The sequence below is a fragment of the Arachis hypogaea genome, chromosome 18 (assembly GCF_003086295.3).
Source record: "Arachis hypogaea cultivar Tifrunner chromosome 18, arahy.Tifrunner.gnm2.J5K5, whole genome shotgun sequence".
In the NCBI taxonomy this organism is placed as follows: Eukaryota; Viridiplantae; Streptophyta; class Magnoliopsida; order Fabales; family Fabaceae; genus Arachis; species Arachis hypogaea.
Genome location: NC_092053.1, coordinates 103,596,706 through 103,606,849, shown reverse-complemented (window position 1 = coordinate 103,606,849; position 10,144 = coordinate 103,596,706). Strand labels below are relative to the sequence as shown.

Sequence of the window (10,144 nt, the reverse complement as noted above, 5' to 3'; positions counted from 1 at the left end):
AAGCTTAGAGTGGATGTTCAAACCTTCAGACAGAAAGAAGGTGAATCCCTCTATGAAGCTTGGGAGAGATACAAGGAACTGACCAAAAAGTATCCTTCTGACATGCTTTCAGAATGGACCATCCTGGATATATTCTATGATGGTCTGTCTGAATTAGCTAAGACGTCATTGGATACTTCTGCAGGTGGATCCATTTACCTAAAGAAAACGCCTGCAGAAGCTCAAGAACTCATTGACATGGTTGCTAATAACCAGTTCATGTACACTTCTGAGAGGAATCCTGTGAGTAATGAGACGCCTCAGAAGAAGGGAATTCTTGAAATTGATACTCTGAATGCCATATTGGCTCAGAATAAAATATTGACTCAGCAAGTCAATATGATTTCTCAGAGTTTGAATGGAATGCAAGCTGCATTCAACAGTACTCAAGAGGCATCTTCTGAAGAAGAAGCTTATGATCCTGAGAACCCTGCAATAGCAGAGGTAAATTATATGGGTGAACCTTATGAAAATACCTATAACCCTTCATGGAGAAATCACCCAAATTTCTCATGGAAGGATCAACAAAAGCCTCAACAAGGCTTTAATAATGGTGGAAGAAACAGGTTTAGCAATAGCAAGTCTTTTCCATCATCCACTCAGCAACAGACAGAGAACTCTGAACAAAATACCTCTAATTTAGCAAACTTAGTCTCTGATCTATGTAAGGCCACTCTGAGTTTCATGAATGAAATAAGGTCCTCCATTAGAAATTTGGAGGCACAAGTGGGCCAGCTGAGTAAGAAGATCACTGAAACCCCTCCTAGTGCTCTCCCAAGCAATACAGAAGAAAATCCAAAAGGAGAGTGCAAGGCCATTGATATAACCATCATGGCCAAATCCAAGGAGGAAGGGGAGGACGTGAATCCCAAGGAGGAAGACCTCCTGGGACATCCAGTGATCAATAAGGAGTTTCCCTCTGAGGAACCAAAGGACTCTGAGGCTCATCTAGAGACCATAGAGATTCCATTGAACCTCCTTATGCCCTTCATGAGCTCTGATGAGTATTCCTCTTCAGAAGAGAATGAGGATGTTACTGAAGAGCAAGTTGCCAAGTTCCTTGGTGCAATCATGAAGCTGAATGCCAATTTATTTGGTAAAGAGACTTGGGAAGATGAACCTCCCCTGTTCACCAATGAACTGAATGCATTGGATCAACTGAGGTTGCCTCAGAAGAAACAGGATCCTGGAAAGTTCCTAATACCTTGTACCATAGGCACCATGACCTTTGAGAAGGCTCTATGTGACCTTGGGTCAGGAATAAACCTCATGCCACTTTCTGTAATGGAGAAACTGGGAATCTTTGAGGTACAAGCTACTAAAATCTCATTAGAGATGGCAGACAATTCCAGAAAACAGGCTTATGGACAAGTAGAGGACATATTAGTAAAGGTTGAAGGCCTTTACATCCCTGCTAATTTCATAATCCTAGATACTAGAAAGGATGAGGATGAATCCATCATCCTTGGAAGACCCTTCCTAGCCACAGCAAGAGCTGTGATTGATGTTAACAGAGGTGAACTAGTCCTTCAATTGAATGAGGACTCCCTTGAGTTTAAAACTCAAGGACATCCTTCTGTAAACATGGAAAAGAGAAACAGTAAGCTTCTCTCAAAATAGAGTCAACCAGAGCCCCCACAGTCAAACTCTAAGTTTGGTGTTGGGAAATCACAACCAAACTCTAAGTTTGGTGTTGAACTCCCATATCTAAACTCTAAGTTTGGTGTTGGGAGTCTACAAAATTGACCTGATCACCTGTGTGGCTCCATGAGAGCCCACTGTCAAGCTATTGACATTAAAGAAGTGCTTGTTGGGAGGCAACCCAATTTTTATTTATCTAATTTTATTTTTATTTTTGTTGTTCTTTCATGTTTTATTAGGTTCATGATCATGTGGAGTCACAAAATAAATAGAAAAATCAAAAACAGAATCAAAAATAGCAGAAGAAAAATCACACCCTGGAGGAAGGACTTACTGGCGTTTAAACGCCAGTAAGGAGCATCTGGCTGGCGTTCAACGCCAGAACAGAGCATGGATCTGGCGTTGAACTCCCAAAACAAGCAGCATCCTGGCGTTCAGACGCCAGGAATGCACACTGAGGAAAGCTGGCGCTGAACGCCAGAAACAAGCATAGAACTGGCGTTCAACGCCAGAAACATGCTGCATCTGGGCGCTGAACGCCCAGAACAAGCATCAATTCGGCGTTTACACGCTAGAATTGCATGCAAAGGCATTTTACATGCCTAATTGGTGCAGGGATGCAATTTCTTGACACCTCAGGATCTATGGACCCCACAGGATCATCTCAGCATCTGTGGACCCAACAGGATCCCCACCTATTCACCACTCACATCCACCCACTCTTCCCCATAAACCTACTTCATATACCCCACCTACCTTCAAAATTCAAAATCACTTTCCCACCCAAACCCACCCTAAATGGCCGAACCTAACCCCTCTCCCTTCACTATATAAACCCCTCCATTCTTCTTCAATTTCACACAACACAACCCCCTCCTCCTCTTCTTGGCCGAAACACATCTCTCTCCCTCTCCTCCACTTCTTCTTCTTCTTCATCTATTCTTTTTTTTCTTGCTCGAGGGCGAGCAATATTCTAAGTTTGGTGTGGTAAAAGCATAAAGCTTTTTGTTTTTCCATTACCATGGCACCTAAGACCGGAGAATTCTCTAGAAAAGGGAAAGGAAAGACAAAAGCTTCCACCTCCGAGTCATGGGAGATGGAAAGATTCATCTCCAAAGCCCATCAAGACCACTTCTATGATGTTGTGGCCAAGAAGAAGGTGATCCCCGAGGTCCCTTTCAAACTCAAGAAAAACGAGTATCCAGAAATCCGACATGAAATCCAAAGAAGAGGTTGGGAAGTTCTAACAAAACCAATCCAACAAGTCGGAATTCTAATGGTTCAAGAGTTCTATGCTAATGCATGGATCACTAGGAACCATGATCAAAGTAAGAACCCGAACCCAAAGAATTATCTCACCGTGGTTCGGAGGAAATACTTAGATTTTAGTCCGGAAAATGTGAGGTTGGCGTTTAACTTGCCTATGATGCAAGGAGATGCACGCCCCTACACTAGAAGAGTCAACTTTGATCAAAGGTTGGACCAAGTCCTCATGAACATATGTGTGGAAGGAGCTCAATAGAAAATTGACTCAAAAGGCAAACCGGTTCAACTTAGAAGACTGGACCTCAAGCCTATGGCTAGAGGATGGTTGGAGTTCATCCAACGCTCCATCATTCCCACTAGCAACCGATCTGAAGTTACTGTGGATCGAGCCATCATGATTCATAGCATCATGGTTGGCGAGGAAGTAGAAGTTCATGAAGTCATCTCCCTTGAACTCTACAAAATAGCCGAAAAGCCCTCCCCCTTGGCAAGGCTAGCTTTCCCTCATCTTATTTGCCATCTATGTTACTCAGCTAGAACTTTCATAGAAGGAGACATTCCCATTGAGGAAGAGAAGCCCATCACTAAGAAAAGGATGGAGCAAACAAGAGAGCCCACTCATGGAGCTCAAGAAACACGTGAGGAAGCTCATCATCAAGAAATCCCTGAGATACTTCAAGGGATGCACTTTCCTCCACAGAATTTTTAGGAGCAAATCAACACCTCCCTAGGAGAACTAAGTTCCAACATGGGACAACTAAGGGTGGAACATTAAGAGCACTCCATCATCCTCCATGAAATTAGAGAAGATCAAAGGGCTATGAGGGAGGAGCAACAAAGACAAGGAAGAGACATAGAAGAGCTCAAGGACATCATTGGTTCCTCAAGGAGAAAACGCCACCATCACTAAGGTGGACTCATTCCTTGTTCTTAAACTTTCTGTTTTTCGTTTTCTTATGTTAAATGTTTATCTATGTTTGTGACTTTATTACATGATCATTAGTGTCTAAGTGTCTATGCCTTAAAGTAGTGAATATGAATCCATCACCTCTCTTAAATGGAAAAATGTTTTAATTACAAAAGAACACGAAGTACATGAGTTTCAAATTTATCCTTGAACTTAGTTTAATTATTTTGATGTGGAGACAATACTTTTTGTTTTCTGAATGAATGCTTGAACAGTGCATATGTCTTTTGAAGTTGATGTTTTAGAATGTTAAATATGTTGGCTCTTGAAAGAATGATGAACAGGAGACATATTATTTGATAATCTGAAAAATCATAAAAATGATTCTTGAAGCAAGAAAAAGCAGTGAATACAAAAGCTTGCAGAAAAAAAAAAGAAAAAAAATAGAAAAAGAAAAAGTAAGCAGAAAAAGCCAAAAGCTCTTAAAACCAAAAGGCAAGAGCAAAAAGCCAATAACCCTTAAAACCAAAAGGTAAGGGTAAATAAAAAGGATCCCAAGGCTTTGAGCATCAGTGGATAGGAGGGCCTAAAGGAATAAAATCCCGGCCTAAGCGGCTAAACCAAGCTGTCCCTAACCATGTGCTTGTGGCGTGAAGGTGTCAAGTGAAACCTTGAGACTGAACGGTTAAAGTCAAGGTCCAAAGCAAAAGAAGAGTGTGCTTAAGAACCCTGAACACCTCTAATTGGGGACTTTAGCAAAGCTAAGTCACAATCTGAAAAGATTCACCCAATTATGTGTCTGTGGCATTTATGTATCCGGTGGTAATACTGGAAAACAAAGTGCTTAGGGCCACGGCCAAGACTCATAAAGTAGCTGTGTTCAAGAATCAACATACTGAACTAGGAGAATCAATAACACTATCTGAACTCTGAGTTCCTATAGATGCCAATCATTCTGAACCTCAATGGATAAAGTGAGATGCCAAAACTATTCAAGAGGCAAAAAGCTACAAGTCCCGCTCATCTGATTGGAGCTATGTTTCATTGATATTTTGTAATTTATAGTATATTCTCTTCTTTTTATCCTATTAGATTTTTAGTTGCTTGGGGACAAGCAACAATTTAAGTTTGGTGTTGTGATGAGTGGATAATTTATACGCTTTTTGGCATTATTTTTAGTATGTTTTTAGTAGGATCTAGTTACTTTTAGGGATGTTTTTATTAGTTTTTATGTTAAATTTACATTTCTGGACTTTACTATGAGTTTGTGTGTTTTTCTGTGATTTCAGGTATTTTCTGGCTGAAATTGAGGGACTTGAGCAAAAATCAGATTCAGAGGTAGAAGAAGGAATGCTGATGCTACTGGATTCTGACCTCCCTGCACTCAAAGTAGATTTTCTGGAGCTACAAAACTCAAAATGGCGCGCTTTCAATTGCGTTGGAAAGTAGACATCCAGGGCTTTCTAGAAATATATAATAGTCCATACTTTGGCCGAGTTTAGATGATGCAAAAGGGCGTTGAACGCCAGTTCTACGTTGCAGTCTGGAGTTAAACGCCAGAAACACGTCACAAACCAGAGTTAAACGCCAGAAACACGTTACAAACTGGCGTTCAACTCCAAGAATGACCTCTCCACGTGTAAACTTCAAGCTCAGCCCAAGCACACACCAAGTGGGCCCCAGAAGTGGATTTATGCATCAATTACTTACTTCTGTAAACCCTAGTAACTAGTTTAGTATAAATAGGACTTTTTACTATTGTATTGGAGACCTTTTGATCAGTTTTATGCTATCTTAGACTTCATGGGGGCTGGCCATTCGGCCATGCCTGGACCATTATCACTTATGTATTTTCAAATGGTAGAGTTTCTGCACTCCATAGATTAAGGTGTGGAGCTCTGCTGTTCCTCATGATTTAATGCAAAGTACTACTATTTTCTATTCAATTCAACTTATTCCGCTTCTAAGATATCCATTCGCACCCAAGAACATGATGAATGTGATTATTATGTGACGCTCATCATCATTCTCACTTATGAACGCGTGCCTGACAAACACTTCCGTTCTACATGTAACCAAGCTAGAATGAGTATCTCTTAGATATCTAATACAGGAGACCGAGTCCGAGGTATTAGTATCTTCGTGGTATAAGTTAGAACCCATGGATGGCCATTCCTGAGATCCGGAAAGTCTAAACCTTGTCTGTGGTATTCCGAGTAGGATCTGGGAAGGGATGGCTGTGACGAACTTCAAACTCGCGAGTGCTGGGCGTAGTGACAGACGCAAAAGGATAGTAAATCCTATTCCAGTATGATCGAGAACCTCCAGATGATTAGCCATGCCTTGACAGAGCATTTGGACCATTTTCACAGAGAGGATGGGATGTAGCCATTGACAACGGTGATGCCCTTACAGAAAGCTTGCCATGGAAATGAGTAAGACTGATTGGATGAAGACAGCGGGAAAACAGAGATTCAGAGGAACGAAAGCATCTCTATACGCTTATCTGAAATTCTCACCAATGAATTACATAAGTATTTCTATCTTTATTTTCTGTTTATTTATTATTATTATTCGAAAACTCCATAACCATTTGATATCCGCCTGACTGAGATTAACAAAATGACCATAGCTTGCTTCATACCAACAATCTCCGTGGGATCGACCCTTACTCACGTAAGGTTTTATTACTTGAACGACCCAGTGCACTTGCTGGTTAGTTGTGCGAAGTTGTGAAGTTATGTTTGGACCATGGTATTGTGCACCAGTTATTGGCGCCATTGCCAGGGAGAGAACGAACAACAAATTTTACAACCTCAGAGTAACAATTTCGCATACCACCTACGCACAACATCCCACTTAAGAAACCTCTAGCCCAGAACCAAAGGAATCCATAAAGACCATTGAGGTTCCTTTGCATATACTTCTGCAGTGCATGAGTTCTAATGACTACTCATCCTCAGATGAGGATGAGGACACTAGGGAAGAGTAAGTTGCTCGGTACCTAAGAGCTCTTATGAAGCTGAATGCCAAGATATTTGGTACAAAGCCTCTGGAGGAAGAACCCCCACTGCTTACCAAAGAACTCCATGCTTTGGTTCAGCAGGAGCTACCTCAAAAGCTTCCAGATCCTAGACACTTTCTGATTCCTTGCACCAAAGGTACCATGACCTTTGAAAAGGCTCTGTGTGACCTTGGGTCAAGCATTAACCTCATGCCACTCTCTGTAATGGAGAAAATGGGCATCATTGAGGTAAAATCTGCAAACATCTCTTTAGAGATGGCAGACAAGACCATGAAGAAGTCATATGGCTTAGTGGAGGATGTCCTAGTGAAAGTTGAAAACCACTACATCCCTGCAAACTTCATAGTCTTGCACAATGGAGAGGATGAGGATGATTGTGTCATCCTTGGAAGACCCTTCTTAGCTACTGCAAAAGCCATGATCAATGTAGCTAAGGGGAAAATGGTTTTTCAATTAGGAGAGCACTATATCTTATTCAAGATGTCCAATCCCAATTTTCCCTATGATAAGAAAGAGACAACTGTACAACACTTAGTGTTCCAACCCTCTCTTTTTGTGCAGAGCTTTACAGAGCTCCCAGACATCAATTCTAAGTTTGGTGATGGGCATCGCTCAACAAGCTCTAAGCATAAAGGTACTAGAAAGAAAGTACCTAAAGGTTGGAGGGACAAGAAAGTCCCAACTGAAGGCCTCTCACCTGGCATGAGAGTTGTCTTCACAAAGAAGCGAGTCCTACCACATATAGTGAGTCGTGTCCTGTCTTTAGAGCATGTGGCGCTCATTCATGAGAAGACAGGAAGACGGTTCACTGTAAGGGGTGAAAATCTGAGCCCATACTCACCTCTGTAAGGAGCTAAAGGTCAAGCTAGAGACGTTAAAGAAGCGCTTGTTGGGAGGCAACCCAACCTTACTCAACTATATTTATTTTCTTTTATTTTGTTTTTTTTTTTCAGTTGTTAGAGTCATGATCATATGCAGCATTCAGAACAGAGACAGAATTTCAAACCAGTGAAAATAGAACACTCTGGATGGAGTGTCAAAGTTGAACACCAGCCAGGGTATCCCTGCTGGGCGTTCAATGCCCATCATGGGCAGCATTACTGGCGTTGAACGCCAGCCAGGGAGCAGTCCCTGGGAATTCAAACGCCAACGCAAAGGATCAGGGAATTTGGATTCCCTAGTGATGAGCGGATAATTTATACGCTTTTTGGCATTGTTTTTAGGTAGTTTTTAGTATAATTTAGTTAGTTTTTACTATGTTTTTATTAGTTTTTAATAAAAATCACATTTCTGGACTTTACTATGAGTTTGTGTGTTTTTCTGTGATTTCAGGTAATTTCTGGCTGAAATTGAGGAACTTGAGCAAAAATCTGATTCAGAGGCTGAAGAAGGACTGCAGATGCTGTTGGATTCTGACCTCCCTGCACTCGAAATAGATTTTCTGGAGCTACAAAAGCCCAAATGGCGCGCTCTCAATTGTGTTGGAAAGTAGACATCCAGGGCTTTCCAGCAATATATAATAGTTTATACTTTGCCCGAGTTTTGACGATGCAAACTGGCGTTCAAACGCCAACTTCCTGCCCTATTCTGAAGTTAAACGCCAGAAACAGGTTGCAAACCAGAGTTGAACGCCATAAATAGGCTACAACCTGGCGTTTAACTCCAAAAAGAGTCTCTACACATGAAAGCTCAATGCTCAGTCCAAGCACACACCAAGTGGGCCCGGAAGTGGATTTCTGCATCAATTACTTATCTTCTGTAACCCTAGCTACTAGTTTAGTATAAAAACTACTTTTAGTGATTTATTTCACATCTTTTGATCATTTTTGAGACTATCTTTGTATCACTTTTGATCATTGATCACGTTTAGGGGGGCTGGCCATTCGGCCATGCCTGGACCACTTTCACTTATGTAATTTTCAACCGTGGAGTTTCTACACCTCATAGATTAAGGTGTGGAGCTCTGCTGCTCCTCATGAATTAATGCAAAGTACTATTGTTTTTCTATTCAATTCAAGCTTATTCCTATTCTAAGATATTCGCTTGCACTTCAACATGATGAATATGATGATCCGTGACACTCATCATTATTCTCAACCTATCAACGCGTGCTTGACAACCACTTCCGTTCTACCTTAGATCGAGCGTGTATCTCTTAGCCTCCATTCCAAAAGATCGGAGTCTTCGTGGTATAAGCTAGAATTATTGGCGGCCATTCCTGAGATACAGAAAGTCTAAACCCTGTCTGTGGTATTCCGAGTAGGATCTGGGAAGGGATGACTGTGACGAGCTTCAAACTCACGAGTGTTGGGTGTAGTGACAGACGCAAAAGGATCAATGGATCCTATTCCAACATGATCGAGAACCGGCAGATGATTAGCCGTGCGGTGACAGCGCATTTGGACCATTTTCACTGAGAGGATGGGAAGTAGCCATTGACAACGGTGATGCCCAACATACAGCTTGCCATGGAAAGGAGTATGAATGACTGAACGAAGGCAGTAGGAAAGCAGAGATTCAGAAGGAGCAAAGCATCTCCATACGCTTATCTGAAATTCTTACCAATGGATTACATAAGTATCTCTATCTTATTTTATATTTTAATTATCAAATCTCCATAACCATTTGAATCTGCCTGACTGAGATTTACAAGATGACCATAGCTTGCATCAAGCCGACAATCTCCGTGGGATCGACCCTTACTCATGTAAGGTTTATTACTTGGACGACCCAGTGCACTTGCTGGTTAGTTGTGCGGAGTTGTGAAAAAGAATTGAGATTATGAACGTGCGTACCAAGTTTTTGGCGCCGTTGCCGGGGATTGTTCGAGTTTGGACAACTGACGGTTCATCTTGTTGCTCAGATTAGGTAATTTTATTTTAATTTTAAGCTTTTTGTTTTTATTATTCTTATTTTTGAAAAAAAAAATTTCAAAAAATAAATTATTCTATGTTCTTGAAAAATTTTAAGAATGAATTCTAGAGTTTCATGAGATATGTTGAATCCTGGCTGTTTGTTAAGCCATGTCTAATCTTTTGGGACCGAGGTTTCAACTATCCTTAGAAGAGCTTCTTTGTCTTTCTCAGCAATTTAGCTTTTGTATGTAATGTTCTGCTAAAGCTTGGCTGGCCATTGGCCATGTCTAGTGTTTTGGACCGGAGTTTTCACTGAAAGCTTGGCTGGCTAGTAAGCCATGTCTAATTCCTGAACCGGAGTTTTAGACTAACATTGCATGATTCCTGGAATTCTCATTAGAAATTTTGAAA

The 10,144-nt window shown here is 41.2% G+C and overlaps 1 non-coding gene across 1 annotated transcript; it reads right to left on the bottom strand.

The window, feature by feature from the left end:
* Positions 1–108, bottom strand: LOC112774913 (small nucleolar RNA R71). The gene has a single exon (XR_003189367.1). It is a non-coding gene; the product is annotated as a small nucleolar RNA R71 (small nucleolar RNA).
* Between the last annotated feature and the right edge of the window lie 10,036 nt (positions 109–10,144).